At 38.2% G+C, this 22637-nt stretch overlaps 1 long non-coding RNA gene across 2 annotated transcripts in view; it reads left to right on the top strand.

Annotated features, from left to right (window-relative positions):
- The window catches only part of LOC104909589 (uncharacterized), a 299514-nt gene that overhangs the window by 242731 nt on the left and 34146 nt on the right, over positions 1-22637 (top strand). The window contains exon 5 of one of the 2 annotated variants that reach the window (XR_014881982.1): positions 10198-10546. This is a non-coding gene — a long non-coding RNA (uncharacterized LOC104909589). Of the gene's footprint in view, positions 1-10197 lie in introns of those variants that run through there. The other variant, XR_014881991.1, reaches the window with a different exon arrangement.

The raw sequence follows: 22637 nt of genomic DNA, 5'->3' as shown, positions 1-22637 counted from the left end.
AATAATGACAAAATTGGTTTAGTCCTCCCAGCCAGCTGAAACTATAAATAGTACTTTGGCTTGCTCTTGCTCATAAAAATGTAATAACACAGGAGAACTCCATAATCATAAGTCAGGAATCAGAACGATAGTGTTCAGATGGCTGTGCTGCATGCAGCACTCTGAAGGGGTGACCAATGGATGACCAGATGTCAATGCGGTGGATGTGGCTGAAAATCACAACAGGATTGCAGGCTTTGGTTCAGAAAATGATGAATGCTGTTGTCAAGGACATAATTTCTATAAAGAGGACTTTTATTCTATGAAAGGGAGTATTTTGTTAAGCGTCATGTGTTCAGTGCCAAGTGCAAAAATGTCTACTGAAGAGGTAGTGCTTTACTATGTCTTATACTGTACTGGCTTCATAACATACAGCTTTTTGCTGTAACATCTGCTCTTCTTCTAACAGTGTATTAAATAGCATGACTAAAATCCATTAGGTGTTTGCTCTGTATGTCTTTCTCAAAGGTAATGGCATTTGTATAGGAGCATTTGTTTTAAAAACATGCAAAAATAGGTTGTGTTCTGTTTTCCAGATGGGGGGGAGGGGTGGGAAAAAAGGTTAACCCCTGTGGGGCAGGAGGTCATATGTGCTGAGACTGTCCATTGTTTTTGTGGGAGTTTATAGCAGCCTTAGGCTGGCAGAGCCATGACACTTGCCTTAAAAATAGCCTTGGGTATATGAGATGTAGCTGATGTTGTTTTCCTCCAGCTGTCTTTTTAGAAGACAAGATCTGCTCCTTGGAGTCTTACTGCAGATGGAGGGATGATCCACCTTAGCAAGTCCCATCTGAACCTCAGATGGGTTTGATTTAGTTAGGTCATTCTGAAAGTAATGACTTCTATTTAGTTTTATGGAAGCCACAACAGCTACAAAGAGCACAATAACACTATTTGACGGAGCAAATAGTCACTACCACTAGCTGTGCAAGATCCAGCATGCTGTGCTTGTGAAAGTCTCTAACAGCAGAGGTGACCCAGTATTTCACAGCTGCTATGATGATGTTGTTATTAGGAAAATGTTTCTCATGCAGTCCGTCTTGCATTGGTTCAAACCAGTAGAAGTCAGAAGGCATCAAATTTGGACTGTATGGTAGATGTGTTTGGATGATCCAACGAATACTTGAAGTGTGCTCCAAAATCTTCAAACTGGCATGGGGCCTGGTGTTACAGTGTTGCAGGAGAAAGGTTGTCGTATTCTCTGGTCTGACTCTGGAAGTTCAATCTTTCAGTTTAGTCAATGTCACAATGTAGTGGTCAAAGTTGATGGTTTGCCCGGATTCCAGGAAATCCAGAAGGATCATCCCTTTCCTATCCCATAACACAGTCTACATCACTTTACCTGCTGGTGGCTGCATCTTGAACTTCTTTCTTTGATTGAGTGGCAACATGTAAACTTCCTGTAGACTGCTGTTTTGACTCTGGTTCATAGTGGTGACACCACATCTCGTCACCAGTAATGATGTGATGCAGGAAACTGTCACCTTCAGCCTCATATTGGTTCAATAGGTCCTGACAAACTTGCATACAGTGTTCTTTTGGTTCCCGCATGAGCTTTTGTGGAACTTACCTGATGCAAATTTTGTGATATTTCAGTTTTCCACCATCATTTCCAATGCATTGATGCCAGTATGTTAGCTCCATACACAGTTCCCTGGTCATAATCCACCAATCTGCACAGGTGAACTGACTGTGATGCTCTTTATTTGCTGCTGTGACAGCTGTGTGTGGCCATCCAGAACATGGCTTGTCCTTCATATTGCTCATGCCACTGCTGAAACATATCACACACCGCCTTACTGTGTGCACATTCACTGTTTGGTCTCCATAAATGTTCAGCAAGTGTCAGTGAATATTGACAGGTACCATTTTTTTTCTGCATGTAGGAGTTCAATGACACATCTTTGCTTCATCTATATTTCCATGTCAGACACCATTCTGTCAGACTGCCCCTCTGCTGCCATCTGTTGTACAATGAAAAAGTGTAACAATATTGGTGGGAAGATTCAGCCTTTATTGCCATACCACCAACATCCATCTCTGATGTCAGAGTAATAAATTGACATTCAGATCAGCCATTTGAAACAATAAGCACAGTTTCACTCCTTTTACCTTCTGTTAAAAAAAAATAAATACCTATGGTCTAGTAACGGATCATACATTAAATTAAATTAAATTTGATTTTATTAAGGTCTTACACAAAGTTTGGAGAAAATTCCAGGAACTCTCTGGACAAGCACCAGTTTCTTTATATTTCTCCTGGCCAAACAAGGCAACTAATGACTGCTTTTACAAGGCTGGAGAATCCACAGCTACAGTTAAGAGGGGTAAAAAAAAAAAAAAAAAAAAAAAAAAAAAAAAAAAAAAAAAAAAAAGCTGTAATAAATAAACAAGTCCATTCACAAACCCTTCCTCAGGAAACCAGCATGGGAAGTGCAGGCATTTAGAATGACAAAGCATGTTCTGCCAAAGTGCAACTTTCCAAAACAGCTGTAGAAATGGCTACAGTTTCCTTGAATTTTCATTTTAATAGCATTAATAAGCTCAACTGTTTATGTGTTAATCTAATTGTTTTCATGCTATCAACTTTATCTATAAGAATTCTATAAAGCTTTAAACTTGCAGAAGTAGCCCTCAAGAGACAGCGACAAACGAGTAAATGCCACACTGTGAACTCAGCTACCTCCCAGTCTCCATTCATTCAGGTACAGTTGGTTTTGAAACTGTGACAGAAGCTGCTGTTTGGTCGCCCTGTGGGATGCCACGTTTGCTTCATTTGTGCAGAAAGCTTTTCATAACTGTCCCATGTCTGGAGCACTCAGGAATGAATATGCTTCCTCTCTTTGAATAATGGCTGAACTCCCAGTGGAAGAGGATATATTTAAATAACCACGTTGCCATGTGGAGTATCTCATGATTTCAATCCTCAGAGTCCCTGAGCTATCTGAACGCATATTTATAATCATCCTGGTGAGCACTCTCCCTGGCTATTTATCAGCTGTGAGGCTGTGTTTCCATTTCACAAGTGTAATTCTATAACATAAGAAGATTTTATGTTTTGTCATTAGCAAATTTATATACGTATTTTTCTCCAAAAATGGAAGGTTCCTAATATAGGACAAACAGCTTCCTTTGTGTAATATTATATTTTTTTCCTCTTTCCTTTGCTGTCTTGAAGAATGGTGGAAGATAATATGCTGAGGCATTAACATGCTGCCATGTTAGTGAATTAAGCTTTCTCCTAGTATTTGCAACTGAAATTACCTATACCCACACTGCTGAACTCTCCTAAACTCAAACCAGACAAACCCCTGACTTCTGGGAGCAGTCTCTTGCTTATACTATCTCCTGAGCTGTGGTGAATAATTAACTGAAACCTAGTACTCTCCTGAAAGCTAACTGTCACATACTAAAACTGTGTCAGTGATGCTCTACCATTTGAACAGGAAAGGCATTTGGTGTTTTGTTTAATTTACCCATACAGGTGCAGATCTTGTCTATAGTCAGACTTGTCTGTCCTGGTCAAAACAAAGGGATCAAGTTTCTAAAGTGAAATTCAGATGCTAACATTTCAATTTAGGTTAGGAGCCCATATGGCCAACTTTAACCTTGATGGTTTCTGAAAGCCCAGAGAGGCATACAGTTTTGTCAATAACTTCCTTACGTTGCACTGTCTTTATTCGGAAGTGATACTATTTTGTTAAGACTGAGTGTCCTGGCACTAAAGCATCAATAGAAGTCACAAAATGATTTTCTGAGTTGACATTTCCTGAAGGACTGGGTTTGGTAGGTCTATCTGTGGGAGCAGCAGTGGGTTGAGCACAGAAGCCAGCAGCTTCAGCCACTTGTATTCAGAATCCTGGGTTACGATGATAGCTGTAGCTGTGTTGGAGCTCCTACTTAAATGATCAAAGCCACATCTTTCACCTCAGATAAGGACTACCAAAGCTGGTTGTTTCCTGTTTCCTGCAGAAGCCTTCTGTATTCTGGGCTGTAGATAAGGTGAATGGTAATATTAGCACTGGCTGTGTTTAAGAAGCTCTGCACTTTAAAGAAAGGAAGGATTCCAGGTGTGGTTCTCTGTTTGGCATTTTATTCAGCAGGTGTGTACTGTCTGAGGGCTCTGGCTGCTGGAGATCCCATTGTCAGGGATGTAGCTGCTTCTATACGGCACAGGAGTTGCTACGTGGGCTGAGACTGTATGGCCCCCTCTTAGAGCAGGTTACCTGTAGCATAATGTTCCCATATGATGGCTCCACTGAAGATGTAAGCGTAACTGAGGAAGTTGAAGGCAGGTATCCTCAGGTAATGGTTTACCATTTGGTTGTCTGCTCCAGTATAAATTACATGGCTGTAAATAGAAGTGGAGCTTTGAAGCTAGGATGTTCTTGTCTGTCTCAGCAGAAGTTGTGCTAGGAGGAGAAGGAAAGAGACATTCTCCACTGATCAGCTCTGCACGAGAATTGTCTACCTCTTGCAGCAGTTGTCCACATTTCACTTGTCTTGTCAATCAGTCTTATTCTTACGTTTGAGAAATATTCATATCTCATGCTTTCCACAGGGGTGCCTCAAAAGGTTCTTTAATTGTGTGTTCATTAGTAGAGACATATGCTGTATCTCAGACTATCCTTTCTATCACAAATGGTCAGTTAAATATCTTGAACTTCAGGAATCCTAAGAGGCAGAAGATTGCTGTGACCTGAGTATCCTGGATAGAGTTTTCAGGCTGACTAAAAATTACCTTCTGCCACTACACTATTATTTCTCTTTAATTTTTACTGAGGACAGCTGAAGCTACTAATGTCTTCCTGCCTGATAATAAGAGTGTCTTGTGGGGCATTTTTTTTTTTTTTTGTCTGGGATGTGCAGTAAGATTTAATATAGAAAAAAAAATAAGAAATCACAATAAACAGATGAAAATATTTTAAAAACAGCTCCAGGAAATGCAGAAATAAATTATTTTCAGAATGAAGTCCATCAAGCAACAGCTCCAGGGTGGATTTTGTACTCAGAAAGTTCTATTGATCAAAGCTCATATACTACTGATGCAATAACTCCATAGGATATCAGAGAACTGAATGCTCACTTTTTGGAAGCTGCAAACTGGCTCATACTGGATAATCAGAAACTAGAATCAATGCTCAGTTTTGAAAGCTTAGATTTACAGTTGTAAAATAAATCTTCCTACTTCTAGAGCAGTATTTTATGTGCATGGTAAGGAAGGAGTACTAATTTAAAACTGTATAAGAATTACATATTTTGATAACAGGAACTATTTTGAAAAGTGGGTCAACCCAAACTTGTTTAGAAAGATGATCAAGCAAAAACATTAAAGCAAAAAAACTTATTAAATGAATGCAAAATTATATTTTGATTGCAGTCTGGATTGACATTCAGTTAAGGTTAGACTTATGAACATTTATGTATAGTACTTCAATACCTTGACAGAAACTCAGGTTAAGATGTGAAGCAGATTTGCCAGAATAGTGCTTAACACTCTGTGAAGAAGTGCATTTCTGCTAGAGTTAAGAATTGGACTGGAAATTACTGGATTTCTCTGGGAGGAGACAGCAGACATGAAGCTGTATTCCCCAGGGTACTGGGGAGCTGGGGTACTGAGGCTCATGAGGAGCACTGCTGACTCAGGCTCTGCGGGAAGGCACTGAGGAAATCTCTGCCCTTCACATTGCTGCTGTCCATCACACGGGTTTTCCTGACTGGAAAGGAGATGGGAGGGGCTGAGGTCGCTGGGGAGGAAGCAGAACCTGGGACCATTGACCTCAATCTAAACACAATGCAGAGAAAGACAATAAACTCCAGGAGGAAAAACACAGAAGTGATTTACCTAGGAGGAAGTGAGAATATTAAATTCTTTCAAGTAACTTCAGGAGGTGTAGTAGAGGAAATCTATTGAGAACACACAGGGAAAGCAGCTGCCTGTAGCCAGCGAGTCATGTGACAGGCTGAAGTGGTGGTTGTCTGCTACACAACTCATACTTTACAAATGATTGAATCTGTTAATACTGTGGGATTATTGAAATGGTGCATTCACATTGCTTTTCTGTGTCTGGAAAAGTAGAAATGTTAGAAACTGTCATAAAGTCATCCTCATTTATCTCTTCATCTCAGTGTACATTCCACATAGCAAAATTGTAAACCCATTTATCTGGTGTTGACAAAGATGTGGGTCATAGTGACATGTGATGAGTATTATCTCCTCAGAGGTCTGCTTTGTCTATTTCAGCTGCTGCTACCTTTCTCTCTTCCATATATCCAAAAATATGCTGTCTTTAATGCAGACTAGAACTGTAATGATGAGAGTTGCCAAAGGATTTGCTGTTTTCCTTTTCTGGACAGTTTTCATAAATTTGTCACTATGGCTGTAGGCATTTGCAAGACTTCTGTTTTTGCTGCTTTTCCTTACCAGGGTATGAGAAGATAGTTGTGTGATAAATAAATGAGAAATTGGCTGGAAAGTCGGTTTGAACCACTGAACAAGTTATAAATAGAAACTTAAAGTATCTCTCCCTCTAAATAGAAATTCCTTGATTTTGTTCATTACAGTATTATGTTACATCGACTCTGGTTTCCATATAACAGAAGTGTACATCATATCCCTAACACATCCTTAAGTTCTTACACATAGAGATCGATTAACATACGTCAAGAGTAATTCTTATATTCTAACCATGCCTGGCTGACTGACAGCACCTTTGCATATTGAGGAGACGGAACACCAGAATTTAGGTTTCTTGAAGGAAGAATGTCCCATTCGCTGCTGCTAATCAAATAATGAGAATTACTTTCTCTCCAATCTCTTAAATTTGGTAATTTTATAGGCTCTACCGCACACTAAAACTTAACACATTTTGAACTTGAAAAAACACATGACATTCTCTCTCTTATAAAGTACATTTACTAAAAAGGCTGCTAGAAAACCATGGATTTACATCTTCGGAGTGTTTCCTTATGTAGGAAAGTGACAAAAAGGCAGCTAAACCCTTCCCAATTCTCTTGCCCCAGTCAAACTCTAACAACAAAGCAGGTGCAATTCTATAATTAAGTGAAAATAAACTTTTCTCTGTTCTCCGAGCTGATGCCGTACTGCCAAGTAATTGCAGTCTCTTTTGTACTTGTACGTAGGACATTGTGCTCATATTCAGTGCTATGAAAGAAAATCCAGAAAAATTTCATTTTGCAATGTTGAAAGCATTTGTTGTTTCAAGGAAAATAGCTTTTATCAAGTTGACAGTTGTGACTAAGTATTGAGTAAGATGGCACACTTGAAAGCATCTTTATTTTCTACCTATTGCCCGAAGCACCAGAGAAATTGTTCTTCAGGAGCTATCACAGAGCATATAGCTAAAGAAGGTGCATTCCAGCTTCTTGCTCTCAATATGTTTCATCATCCCATGTTTGGGTACAACTTTTTTTTTATTGCCTGTACTAATATAGCAAGTGACTGAACATAAGGAAATATATCTGATCATACCAATATTTCCTTGACATTAGTGGTTTCAAGCAATTATATCAGAAAATAAGGAACTGAGAAAAGCTTTGAAAAAGAATCTTTCTAGCTTTGATGCTGTTGAACCAACCAGCAATGAGAGTGGTTACGCATTTTGTTGAATGCTTGTTCATTCTGCATCATTAAAGATATGTTCAGGGCACCTAGTTTTTATTATTGTAACTAAAAGAATTCCTGAGTGTAGGAGTAATTCTGTGAAAGCAGCAATCACTATGAGTAAAAGAGATTGATTTACGTGGATAATTGTCTCTCTTACATTTTGTTTCCAATCCTTTTAATTTAGGAAGATCTAAATATCAAATGCATAGGAATTTTGTGACAAGGGTTTTAGATTCAGTCTTAGATTTTAGATTCAGTGCTTTCCAGTTTTGTTTCATCCTTCTTAAAACCACTGGCACTGTTGAATAGATAGTGTGTAGAGCACATGCAGCTTCACTTTTGATTTGTGTAACTTTCTTCCTTTGGATAATCTAAAATTAAGTAGTCTGGTCTCAACTGCAGATGTTCAAACTGTAAATCAATCCTACCTTCACATGTATAATAAACGTCCTGCTGCCATGGAGCGGCATGGTGACACTGGCACTTGCTGCAGGATGTTTGGTTTGTTAGCAGACTGGAGAAAGGTGGGAAGTACATGGGGACTTATTGGAACGTATCTGAAGAGTAATGGCTTATAAAGACTTGCCATAAATAATAATTGCCCAAGCTGATATTCATTTTAATGAATGCTTTACTGGTTTCTTTTCCCTGGTAGGGGACTCTCAGACTTCTTAATATAGGCACAGAATAAGCTCTTTGTGCTGCGGCTGTCTACCCTTCAGCACTTTGTTTTCTTCTCGGCTATCCCTTATTGCTGGCTACCAATTTCGCACTGCCTCCAGCTGTGAGGGCAAAGTTTACAGTGTCTTCAAAACCTGTTGTTTGTTTTCCTTGGTTGGGTCAAGGCTTTGCAAGGCACAAGGTGAACTGTGTCTGTCCCTTGCCTACTGGATCGCCCCAGGCAGCAGGGAGAATGTTCCTGCAGCTTAGCCCTGCCACAAGCAAGGATTGAGAGTGGAAGACTCGAGGTTGTGTCTGCAATAAGGCAGTACTGCAAGTTATCTTGGTAGCACAATGAAGATTAGCTGGATAACTTTTAAAACTATCATCAAAGACAGACAATTTTGCAGGGAAGCAATGTATCCACAAGGCATACATTATCAGGCTCTCTCTGTGGCTCATCTTTGTCTATTGAATATTTGCTTGATTCAGGTTTCTTTTTTTTTTAATTTTTTTTATTTTTTATTTCTTCCTTCTAAACTTGCCTGATGGAAAACAACTTCATTTTCTGCACTACCGATCTAACAAATTCCATAATGTCACAAAACCAGAATAGCGATTCTCTATCAAAGCGCTTTGTGTTCAAGTTCCATCCTACTGAGAAATTATGCCTAACCACCTTAAAATGGTTGAGAGATGTATTTTTAACTGGAGTTAGAATATTTCCTAAAGAAACCTAGAATCTGGGATGGAGTCCAGATGTACGTTTGAGATGACTAAAATGGAAAGTCCTGGCTGTTTTATTAGGCATGCCATTCAGAGTGCAAAACGAAGTGTGAGCAAAGAAAGCATGTTGGCATGGCAACAGCAAGTATAATTCTCAGATTCTGATCTGAGAAGGGAGCCATTTGTCCTAAGAGTCAGCTTGTAGCCCATAAAAGTTTTAAAATAGAGCAACTCACCTTCACCAAAGGCCAGCAACTGGAGAGATGGATAATTCCGAGCTTTTTGGCCAACAAAAGAATCTAATTATTCAAATGGTTGTTTTTCTGGCATAAATATGTAAAAAGTAATTGCTTTAATTGCAAACAATCTCTTATGCACAGATGCTCTCTGTTATTTTCAATAAGATATGTGATGTTTGTAAAAAAAAATAAAGACATAAGAGCTTTGCAGAAAATGCACTAGGTGTTAATGATCAAGTAACTAAAATCCCAAATCTGAAATTAATCTACTGCTTCGTACTGGAGCTCAGAAATGTATTTATATGTGTCCACTACTCATTACAGCTACCCGTCTGAAAAGACTAAGAGAAGAAATGAGGATGGGAAAGAAAGCTGTTTTCTAGATTGGTTTATTGAGACTGGAACTGATGGCAGATAGCTTAAACTGCACATGTGACACCAGGTATTTGGATTTGAATGGTGTTCATTTTCCTTTCAAGATTAGCTGCTCTGGATTTCTGAGAGAGGGGCTGGCTGCACAAGCCTCAAAAACATTTGACTTTCATTCCATCTGCCACCACCTCATCTGTCTCCATGGGAAGAAGAAAATTTACAGGAGTTAATGGAGTAATTAACCACTTTTTTTTTTTTTTTTTTTTTTTTCACTTGCACAAAAAAATAAGAAGCACCAGAAATATTGAGAATAATTTTGATCTTGCCAGAATGGCAATTCATGTTGTGGGCTAAAGTTACTTAAGAAATTTGGTTAAGGGTAAGGAACAGTGATCCAGAGGGAATGAAAAATGACTGAGGGATTCACAATGGAGAGGACTTGGGGCATTCCACTGGAAGGCAGACAAAGCTTAAGCATCTGTGTGTGCTCATAGCCTGAGGATCCTTGTATTGTTTTTACCTCATTGTTTGCAGGTGTCTCCACAGAACAGCAGGCAAAGAGATTTGTGCTAACAACCCGCATATTCACTGAAGGCAATAAAATCTTCCATTGTGTAGATAGATGCCTGTGAAGTAGAACTTTCCCAGTTTTCTGACACACCATACCATGCTTTCACTCTGGACAACTTTTAACAGCTGAAGGTATATCAGCCTTTATCACTGCACTCTGATTTGCTATTTAAAACTTGTATGACCCAATTGCATTGCTCTTTTTACATTAGGAAAAAAAAATTCATTAAAAAACATGCAAGACTTGAGCTTCATGCAGTTCTACACTATATTTGGAATGTGCGTTCTGACAAATACTAGCCTATATTAATAATCTGCCTATTTAATATTTTCTTTCATTTAAAAAGAAAGGTATTTACAATGTTTTCACTGTGGTAAAAGCCTTCAATAAATTTGCACTTGAAATGCATGTTATTTGGTTGACATTCTGTTGACATTAAGAAGCACTGGAAGAAGATTATAAGCACTGTACTTCCATGTTGTTTGATGAAGTATGGGTCCAGAACATGTTGAGACCTGAAATGATTTGTGGTGTTCTTTTACATGGTCCTTCCTTTTCTACTGTTGGTGAACCTGTTGAAATGTTCATCAGTAATGACGGAATTTTGCTGTTCAGTAATGTTGCCTGGAGCCTGTCTTACTGCCTGCTGAAATCAATGGAAACAAATGCATCAATCTCATGGAAATTTCTTTGCAGTTCTGATATTATTCTCACCACTGCGTTCTTTCTTGCTAGGTGTATTTGGAATATAGCAGGATATCTGTGCTGTGATAAATTCCTCTAAGCACATGCACTGTTAAGTGTTGCCCACTTAGATACTACCTTGGGCTTCATCACAGTGAATGGAGCATAAGAATGCAGTGATGTATCAATGTATGATGAAAATACTAAAAAGATAGTATTCTTTTATTTATATTTAGAGTATATCATATAGTGTCTCCTTTGGAGGAACACTTTAGTAATTATCGTCTTGCCACCATTTCCTCAGAGTGACTAGATTAACAACAGGTTATGGAGTATCCTGAGCCAGTGAATCTAAACCTTGTTATCATTTATAGTTTCCCTCTCTGTCCTATAATATAACTTCCCATTAGTTAAAAGTGTCATTCCAGGAAATTGCCTGCAAGTATATGTTTTGATGTGGGAAGGAAAGAAAGCTGTTGCCTTATTCCACTGAAACAGTAGCAGGTACTTAGTAAGAAGTAGGTATGTCCTTCCTTTATCTGTCAATTCTTTTCCATTTATCATTCAGTGGTATAGCATCTTCAGAAAGTTCATGCAGACCACTGTATCTCATCATTTTACAGGAAATCTGTAATGAAGTAATAGAGAGAGCGAAGGAATGGCAATAAATTGCCTGGTTACAACTTCCTAGTGGTGCTAGTTGCTGAATTTTATTAGACAGATGCTGGAATAATAGTCATATTAATTAATCATGGCTAAGTGGAAAGACATTTGCCTGTTATCCTCAGGACTAGTAGTTGTACTAAGGTTTTTTATTTTGTGTCATTTCTTTTCTTGAAAGGATAACTCCTTCTGATCTGGAATAGAAGAATTAACAGTCCTCAAGGCCATGTATACTTTGTACATCCCTAAAATACCTCAGCAGTTTTGATTCAAGGTTTGAGAGCTTTACTTGCTTCTGTTCCATGTTTATTGAATTTAGAAATTCATATACGTCTAGTAAAACAATAGCACAAGTAGACAGGTTTGATTTCAGCCTCCAATATATTTTTTCTTACTCTGTATTTTTCACCTTTTTCTGCTTCTGTGAATTCAGGAAGAAAAATGTTATATTTTTACATAAACTACTTTTAATCCAGAATGAATGACATTCTTGCGGGAAAGAAATCTGGCAGATGAAGTTCTGGATAAATTAGGAAGAGGATAATGCCATTGATGAATAATTCCTTGCAGACAGAGCATAAAATAACATCAGAAGTGGGGTTGTTTTACAGTAGGACCAGAGGAGGCCAAAGGATGATCATCACCACCTCTATGAAGAGAGGCTGAGGGAGCTGGGCTTGTTAAGCTTATGGAAGAGAAAGCTTTGTAAGGTCTTCAGAGGAAGACCTTACAGAGACCTTCCAGCAACTAAATGTAGCTCTTAAACAAGATGGAAACCAACACATTATGTGGTCTGATAGTTAAAGGGCAAGGGGAAAATTTTTTAAACTGAAAGAGGGGTGATTTAAATTAGATATTAGAAGAAAATTCTTCAGTGCGAGGGTGGTGAACAAGTGGAACATGCTGCCCAGAGAAGCTGTGGATTCCCCATCCCTGGAAGTGTTCATGACTGGGTTAGGTGGGGCCCTGGGCAACCTGACCTGGTGAGTGGCAATCCTGCCCATAGCAGAGGACTGGAACTTGATCATGGGTGTCAAACTTTTTGGCTTTCCTGGGCCCCACTGCGTGAACAGGATTTGTCTTGATTAATTCTTGTTATTCTTTATTAAGTCTTGCTAATTGAAAAAGTGATCTACAAATTCATTTTTATTCTCATGTGACTTATGAACAGTTCACTTTTTCTCTTTTTTCCCCTATTAAAAGCAGAGAAAGCCCATACCTGGGCATAGAGTTAATCCAGTGATTGTTAGGATTAATGGGGTTTTGGAGAGTGACCAGGATTAGTTGTCTTGGTTTAAGGTGTCTTTGTTTTTCATTTTGCATAGTCTAACAATTCAACGTCTTTATTTTCAAGGGTAATTCTGTTGGATTCGGACATCTGAGTGCCTTCTAGTCTTCCACATGACTTGACTTCAGATGAAAAATAGATCATGTATCTTAGTAAAAAGTCTGGTCGGAGATGTTGTGCTACTTCACTTTTAACTGGATTTTAATTTGACAGATGTATATTTAGGTAGCCTATATCATCTGACTGATGCACAAAACATATATTCCTCTACAGAGACCATGTGTCTGCTGCACCCTTCCCATTCCATTTATGCTCTTCTACAGATACTGCTGGCTATTCAAAAGATATCTATATGAAAATGATGACAACAGATTTTTTTTTTTTTATAACCAGAACATGGCATGACTGGAGCAAATCAAGAATGCTTCGAAGCCTGTGTGCCAGACCTCCTTGACAAGAGCAGGTGGTTGAAGAGTCAACAATATGACATAAGTGCTTTGAGTGTGATCTGAACGAGCATAATTGATTCACTACCTCATGATATCCATACACTTTATGGGGGCCTTTATTTCAATGAATGACACATTGAGACATAAATCAGCAACACAGAGAGATGTTTCTACTAGTGCTGATCAATGAGATACACCATTTATGCATGAGATATGCAGTTCTGTACTCACTCAAGACTTGTTACAGATGCTGTAACAGATGCTGTTGTTAAAGATGTTACCTTCTTTAATGGCGATATTTAGGAATATGTTTTGATGCAAAAGAATTCAAAAGTACTTTTTTTTACTTTTTTTTTCTTTTTTTACATAAAATTAAATTGTACCTTGAGAATCCTGATTTTCAGTTGCATATTGTATGATAAAATCACCAAAATGTCTCAGAAAATTGTGACATGCATAGCTTGTATATTCATAGGCAGCTAGAACACAGCATGCAGAAAGGGAATAGCAAATAATTTGACAGACAAAGTGAACTAACTTCCTGCTATGACAAAGTAACAAGTTCACAAATACAGGGGACACACTGCTCCAATATTACTTCTGACTTGGCACTATCTTGAATGATGTTCTCATAGGAAAGCTAAAGAAATAATCTTGTTCAGTCTTCAGAGTAAATGCAAAGCTGAATGAAAAGTGCATCTCAGAGAATATTTGCCTAACATTATTGTTTAATTGAAATGTATTGCAAATTTTCTATAGGGAGTTGATCTTGATTAAATGCTTTTAAATATTCTCATGGATTATCTGGATGAGAGAATAATATGATATGCAATAAATTTGCATATAACAGGAGATGGGGGATTCTGAACATGTGGGAAGCAGAATTAGAATCCCAAATGGTCTTGACAAATTGGAGAGATCATGTGAAAAAAAAAAAAAAAAAAAAAAACAGGATTAAATCCAATAGGGACAAATGCAAAGTGGTAGGCAGAAATAATTGATTGCACAAATACAGGATAGGGTAACACATGGATGTCCAACTTCTGGCTTGCCTGAGCCCCACTATGTGAACGGGATTTGCCTTGGGCTGCTTATATATAGGGCACTCCTAAAATAATGTCTCCTAATTATTTCCATGGAAGCTACAACAGATACAGTGAGCACAGTATCTCTCTTTGACAGAGCAGATTCTTAGCTACAAATCACTTTTCAGCATAGTCACCACCATTAGCTATGCATTTTTTCCAATTATGAACAAGAGCCCACATGCTATGCATACTCATCAAAACCTGCACCACTGAAGGTGATCCACACTTACTTTCATCACTGCTGAAATGTGCCACCCATTTTATAGACACTGTTTGGTGTCTATAAAAGTTCACCAAGCATCAGTGAGTGTCAATGGGTTCAATATTTTCCATGTGGAAGAATCCAATGTCATACCTTTTCTTCCATGGCTTCCATGTCAGATGCCATTTTGTCAGACTGCCTCTCTGCTGCCATTTGTCACATGGTGACAAAATATAATGGGATATTGTTAGGATGGCTCAGCCTCTACTGCTGTATGACCAACATCCACATCTGATATCATGGGCCAACATAATGAAATAGGAGACATTACTTTTGGAGCAGTTCTCATAAAATATATAGTATAGCTGATGTATATAAGTAATGAAACTTATTTTAACTGGTAATGTTTTTACAAAAACATTTAAACGAAAAGAGAGCAACAAAACCCATAAAACTATTGGAATATTTGACCTTGTTTTTGTGAAACTAGTTCAGTCAGGTACAATGGCAGTGGCAATTCTTTGTGAGCTCTCAAGGAGTTCATCAGAGATTTTTTGATGAAATTTTACTCTTCCTTTGCTTCATCCTTCAAAATAGTTGTTCACAAATGTACACAGTGTGAGAAGACAAGGACATGAATAAGGCACGACTGTGAAGCGAGGGATGTTTTTCTCTGGTAAGAGAGGTCTGATGAAAATCTGGTAAAGAGACGTGATCAAATTGCTTTGAATTGATGATTGCAATGTAATACATTCCATTTGAAAATCTGCAGGATATTTATGTCAACTGAAAAGAAAACCACAAATATACAAAAAAAATTTTTTTTTTCCAGTAATCTTGAAACCTAACCTCAAATTCCTTTATAAGAATGGAAATCCTGGCTGCACATTTTTTGCTGTTCACAGGACTGTGTTTAGCCAGTGCATACAATGCATACAATCATTTGCCATAACTTGAGTTAGCACTGCACTGAGCCCTCCCTGTATTCTTTTTTCAACCCAAACAGCTTTAATAGCACACTGGCTTACTGAATGATGAGTGTATGCCTAGGGCCAGGCTGGGCTGCTTGGTGGGAAAGAGCCTTTCCCTTTACAATGTGGAGTAGGAGGCAGTTGCAATGCGAGCCAGGCTGCAGGTTGGACATGCCTGGGGTAATGCTATAGAGGGCAGTTCTCATTGGAAAACATCTGGAAATTAAACTAAATCAAATTAAACACAAGTTGATGAATTATTAAAAAGCTAAGTGTTCAACTAGTATAAACACAAAAACCAGAATGCAGCCTGCAGAATTAATCTTCTGGTGCTTTTGTTGTGTAAGGACTCAGCTTGGATCACGTGGTCAAGCACTTTGGCTGGATCACTGTGGTAAGGAGAACTTGTCAAAATTTGAGTTATTATGCTCTCAAAAAAAGATGGAAGGGTAAGGGCAATAGTTAAGATGTAAAAAACAAAACCCACCCTGTTGTAAAGAGGGGGTAATATATCCTCTGTGGCCACAGCACACATGTTAAGAAACAATAAGCTGAATTATGCTAGAGAGTCAGAATAGTTATTAGGAAAACCTTTCTAAACATAAACATAGTGAAACCTGGGGATACAGTGAAGTCACTGTCATTAAGAATGTACATCTGTCACAAGGAACACAAATATTGATTCTGCCTGAGGATAAACCAGAAGACCTTTTCATGTCTCTTGCAGCTCTACTCTACATAATTTTATATCAAGACAGGAATAGGTTTTACAACCTTTTCTTATCTTGAATAGCGCCTAATTCCATGAGGAGGGTTATTGTATTAGGAAAAATTCTTAGTCAGCAAGAGCAATGCTAACCTGCTTATAAGAACTACCTTAGGGGAAGTTGTTTGACATTCTTTCTGTGTTAATTCTTTTGCTGAACTTAAATCAACTTGTGCCTGGAAGTATTTTAACATCAGTATTCCAGGTTAGTACAAGTATAATAAAAAAAACTAAAACTTCTGAAATGAGTTGAATGTGAATATTCAGTAAAATCAAATCTTGCTCAGTAACCTATGGAAAATTTTGGAAAAAAAAAGGACCGACTCTTGCCACATTAATACATACTCCTGCTGTGTCTGGCTGCATCAGCCTCAGAAGCTGGTGGCTATAAGAGACGCTTGCAGAGCACTGCATACTTTGGCATTGTGCACTGTGCCCGTGACCTGAAGCTCAGTATCCTTCCCAGCATAATGGTAGAAATTAGTTGCACAAAGTGAACCTTTTTACCATCCAGGCTATGTCATACATTATTCTCTCAGGACATCTTTTGTGCAATGTAAATGGAGAGACCAACGGGCCAAGGAGCAAATTGTACAAATTCGATTCCTGTGCCTACCCAGAACTCTCTCTTTTGGTAGGGACTTGATGTTCTGAAGTGTTACATGTGAACTGCTCTCATTTTCTCATCTATTTAGGCCAGAAATGAAATGCTTCAAGGAAGCAGTGGTACAGAAATATTTGCCCTATACAGAAATATAAGTATTTCTGAATATGTAGCATTTAGGGGAATGCTTCGGACCTCTCTGCTCCCTTATGTCTGTGGTAAGTCTTTTGTATGCTGCTTCCTTCCAGTTTTATGCACCACACGGTACCAAATTACTGTAGCAGAGATTGGGAAACCTCTGCTTAGCAGGTCTGGTTTATGGTTATGCTAAAAATAGAGGTGAAATGTGTAACTCATTTCAAGAGCAATTTCTTCACTGAGATCACAGGATCATTTGAAGCTGTCCAAACACTTAGGGTGAGTGTCCAGATAGTCTGGATTTTTTTTCAAGAAGTTTGGAAGTGGGACAGCTTACTCACTGTAGATGATTCATATCTTTATGTTCTAATTTGAAGTGTTTCACCACACCATGATCACAACTCCAAAGATGCCAGGTGATCATCAGACAGTACTTATACCTCTAAGATGATTTGATCTTTTCCAGCCTTCCAGAATTTTTATAACTTACTGGCATCTCCCCCAAGCACAAACAATTTAGATTCAAGAACAAGCAAAATGAATCTCTTTACTAAGCAATTAATATATTGAGTTCCTCAATAGACAAAGCTCTTAAAGCCAAAGCTCTGAAGACTAAAGTGTAGAGAACCTACCCTTCTCATGGACTCTTAAAGCACTTTTCCATATTCTTCTGTAAAGGTTTTGTCTTTTGCAGTTTTAAATCTTTTTGTCTAGACAGCAGTAAGTTACTGGCATACCTTTCAGTCAAGAATGGTGTGGTTAAATCTTTCAGATAAATATAGCTGGATATTTAAATACAAAAATAAATGTCTAAAGCTCTACTTATTAGTAGCATCTGTCTCGTGCTTGATGTGTACTTCTCAGAAATATTCTAATACCTACAGAGGCTATATTTAAGCAACCTTGCCTCTGCTTTGGTGATCACATGTCATGCCATGCTTATATTGTTGATTTTGTTGCTAAGTCCCACTGTGAGTTCTGGTTTCCAGTGTTTCAGGTTACATGTTTAAATCTGGCCTTCCAACTGTTTCACACTATCCTGCATGTCCTCGTCTACCGAAGCTGATACTCTGGAGGCCCTCTCTTTCCACACTGGTCCACACTGGCATGAAGAATTGAGTGGAAGGAGGAGTTAGGATTACAGATTTTTTGTTTATGATAGTTATTGACTTTCCACTTCGGAAATGTCACTAAGAGGAAGCCTTAGGAATCATATATTGGGAGTATGTGGTCAGCATATCGGCCTTTGCCACCTTCCCCCATTTCTGGACAATTTCATGTGCTTCCAAGGGAAAAAAAAAAGAAAAAGACCCTGGAAAGTATGAACTTGAGAGACATCAAAGCTGAGAAACTGAAGAAGACTAGGTGGAAAAACTCTATAATTATTTTCTATAAGCATTCTTTTTGATGTTTTTCTTTAGGACAGATAAAGAAAAAATCAATCTTATTCACTCATCTTTGGAGGATTACATTTAGTCCATTTGCGTTGTTGGAAGAGAGCTCTGTACACCTGTGAGGTTTCAAGTAACTTACAATATAAAGCGGTCAGTGACTTACATGAGACTTGGGCTATCCCAGTTAAATTCTGTGCATGATGACACATCAGTCAGCATGTGGGGGCTTAATTTGTGCAAGTAGAAACCCCTTGTGTGCTGTGTTATGGAAATTACTGTTCTGTGCCAAGAAATTTTATGTTACTCCATCAGGCACCACTCCATTTCTCTGACTCTGAATGTTTTCTGCATGTGCTATGGGTAGTTGGTGTTTCATCAGTGAAATAACTCTAGGCTCTATCTAAGTGCCTTGATGCATTGTACTTTTTTGGGGCAACATGTAATTACTGCTTTGATTAGAGCAGCCACTGTTGTTTGTTTTTATATTTAGAGCAAAGAAATGCAAACATCCTTACCATCAAGAAGGCTAGGTGGGGCAGTACTGAAGGTAGATTGTTTTTAATCTCTGTACTGCCTGTATGCTTATGTTCACGTGTGCCTATTTTGCCCTCTGGTTCAGAAAAAGTTGCTGTTTTTGAGGATGGAATAGCTTTTGGGGATAAGGAGAGAAAGAATCCAAGCTGAACAAATCCATATGCTAAGGTTTATTTCACCTTAGAAAAGTGATTTTGATTTTCATAGTCCCACAGGTTCAGTGATCTACATGCCAAATGGAGCTGGTTGGTTTTGATTTACAGATTCTACATTGTTTAGGAGATTATAGTCTAATTCTGCTGCTGCTGTGGCTAGTCAGGGCATGAACTGCAGTCATAATGATAGGCACTTTGTTCCTGGATTTTAGCATGCCAGGCAAGGAAGTCACTTCAAAGTAAAGCTGAAACACGTCAAGATGGGATTGCGGGGGAGAGCTCTAGGAGGTGGAAATTAGATTGCCTTATTAAAGTTTATCACACTCTGATGAATCAATGAATTTAGGCAAAAATTAAAAGGATGGACTAGGGAGAAAGTGATACAAATTGCTCTTGTTACTAGAGTTAGTATGAAAAAGCAAATATAAGAAAAAGATAACTGGAAATTTATGCATTTTTACGGGAAAATATTTTATTGCCAGTGGTTGCTTATTATTTGTATCAGACTGTGTTCACTGCCTGATTTGAGGTGAAAGGACGGGGAGGAGTCCCCCTGCACTTCTCACTGTGCATGTGTCTAATAAAAGATTCTCTGTCTTCAATGGATCACAGCTTCCACAGAAGTGGGATAAAGAGAGTTCCCACTTACAGAGAGAATTGACAGCAGGAGCTTGACTACTAGACTTTGAAAATGCCATTGAAATTGCTTGATAAAATGTAGTTTATGAATGTGTAAAGCTGCTTGAGGCATTGTGGTTTCATTGAGATTTTTCTGTTTTTTTTTTTTTTTTTCCTGTTTTTTCTTTTTTCTTCCCCACCCACCTCCCCCTTTCTTCCTCAAGGCTGGCCTGAGATCTTAGGAGCCACTGTAGTTTAGACCTTTTTATTTTATTAAAATGTGTTTCTTTTTGATTTGATACCTTCAGATCACGTCATGTATCATTGCAACACACATGAAGTACAAGAAGAAATCCCTTGGTTAGGACTCTGGTTATTTCTTTGAAACAAACAATTTATTTGCTACATTTTACCTCTTTCCAGCCAAACACAGTCCTCTTCCCTTTGATATTTGAAATTATTTCCTCAATCATTTCTGGGACTAATTTTTGGGTTGCTGCTTGCTCAAGAGTAGTTTATTGTGTGGTCTACTGACAAAATTTGAGCCGATTAGGCTTGCTAGTTCTTGCTTCTATCTAAAATAGAGAAGTGTAATTGTGAAGGCTCTGTTTCTGACATAATATTTACAATTCTGAACTTAAGAGTTGTTTTCTGTGCATTTTCTTCAATAGTCAATTAAGGTTCTTTGTTCTGGTTTCAGTCAGTAAATTTGCTCATTAGAGCATTTTTATGCAACTGCCTTTTGACTGAGACATCTGTGGAAAAGAGACAGTGAAAAAGTGGTAACTAAAGGAAAGGTTAACAAGTTAAACTAGACACTAAACTTTAAAAGATTTCAATTTGTGAAGCATTAAAGCTGCCTTAGATGTAAAATAATTTAGATCTTGATTCACTCATTCATCTTCCTCTTGCAAACAATTCAGGTTGGGGACTACACAGAGATTTTAATTTAGTTGTGTGTTTTTGCCCTGATGGATCAGCCCAAGGTTATTTTGCTCACCTGGAGATCTACATCCTGTAATAGACTGAGCCCAAGTTTGTTTTACAACTGGAATATTAATGCGTATTGAGAAAGCCAGATTTCTTAGAGGAAGTTTGATTTAATCTGGAAGCCCAAACACTTCTAAATTGATACGCTTATGCTGTGGCTGCACACGTGTGCATTCTTTGCCTTCTGACAGTGAGGCACAAGCCATGAAGCAAAGGTTCCTATGACGTTGGCATGGCAGAGCCCACTCTTTCTCCTCTCCTTCTCTCCCCTACCCTGCAGTTTTGGATTCAGGGGTCAGAGAGGTTCAGTGTGGGTATTGAATTACAACATTGTTACTATTCTGAAAAGGAAAATGCTTGAATGAAACATTTCTTTCTCCCCTTTTTGCACAGTGGGTATCCCCAGAAGTGAAGTGTACAGATGCAACTGTGGTACCTTTTGCTATTGTAGAAGTGTGTGAAAGACTTTTTAATCTTTTACCTGTTATATGTGATACAATAACATTAATATACGTTGAGCAGCCATTTGGGATTTTATATATTAGAGCCTCTGAGTATTTTGAAATTTAATCCTTGTGAAATATTTGACATCCTGAATGGGATAATTGACACAGGGATGCTAATTAGGGGGTTGTAATTCAGAAGGTTGTGATCATGTACTTTATACTGACATGTATATTGTCCCCTTGGTGCCTAGATATGTGCATCAAGAGAAGAGAGCAATACCCCTGGGAGTTCTGGAAATCAATCTCCTATGTTATACCATTTTTATAATGCTCTAGAAGGACAGGATTTGTACATTTTTCCATTTATTAAGCTAATTGTTCATAAAATATCCAGGCTTTGGAATAGTTCAACTCAGTTCATGTTTTTGTTTTTAAAACCCTGCAACAAATAATATCTTTCCCCAAAACTGAGCTTTTCACTTGAAGTGCTTTTAGTTCTCAGTGTTTCTTAAAATCTTAAATTCAATTATTTTCAGCTGAACAGAATCTTGTTTACCTTCTGCAGGGATTATTCTAGCAAATCCTGAAATGCAAAACCTTCTGTGGCAAGAGAGAAGAGGCAGTCTTGTGACTATAGCTCTGACCTGATGGACATGCTCTCTCCAAGTATGACTTCATTCAGGTAGTAAGACTAAGAACTACATTAAAAAACAGGAAGACTGGCCCTAGGCAGACAGGTGAGCTCATTTTTTTCTCTCTTTTTCTCCTGGCTTTGTGATCATACTACATGTGTAATCAGACTGTCTGCCTCCCTCTTTCAAACAGATCATTTCTTTAATGGCATTTCAATAAATCCAACAGCTCTTTGACTTGATTTCTTCATATTTATCTGGCTTTTCAAACTTTCTGCATGATAATAAGGCTTAAGTCAGGAACTTAAGCATTCATTTGCTATATTGTAAATGAATACAGGGAATTTTCAGCTAATAGTGCTCAAGGTGCATCTTATGGAGTACTGTTTCCACTGTGGCAGATAGTAAAGTGAAGAACAGGTTAAGATCCAATTAAAATTGCTGAAGTCTAACAAAATGTAATTACCAAATTTAAAACCACCCCGGGGGTATTGATCTCATTCCTGAAATACGCATAGAAGGATTCTTAATTTTTTTGGAATGGAACATTTCTTAGGTCTCCATGTGTGCAGCTTATCCAGGAGCTGGCTCTTTTTGCAGTACAGTGTGTCCTGTGATACTCATGTTTGAATATTGCTTTAGCAGTGATTCAGAGTTCCAGCTATTGTTTTACAAACACCAGTTCCTGCCAGGCTAGGGGTTTCCCCTGTCATCCCTTTCCCAAATTATCAGCCAGACCCAGCCCTCTTCAGTTCATAAAATCCAACAGAAGGCCCCATAT

This window comes from Meleagris gallopavo, chromosome 2 (genome assembly GCF_905368555.1).
Source record: "Meleagris gallopavo chromosome 2, MGAL_WU_HG_1.1, whole genome shotgun sequence".
NCBI lineage: Eukaryota > Metazoa > Chordata > Aves > Galliformes > Phasianidae > Meleagris > Meleagris gallopavo.
The sequence above is the reverse complement of the archived record's forward strand: the minus strand, read 5'-3'. Positions and strand labels throughout refer to the sequence as shown.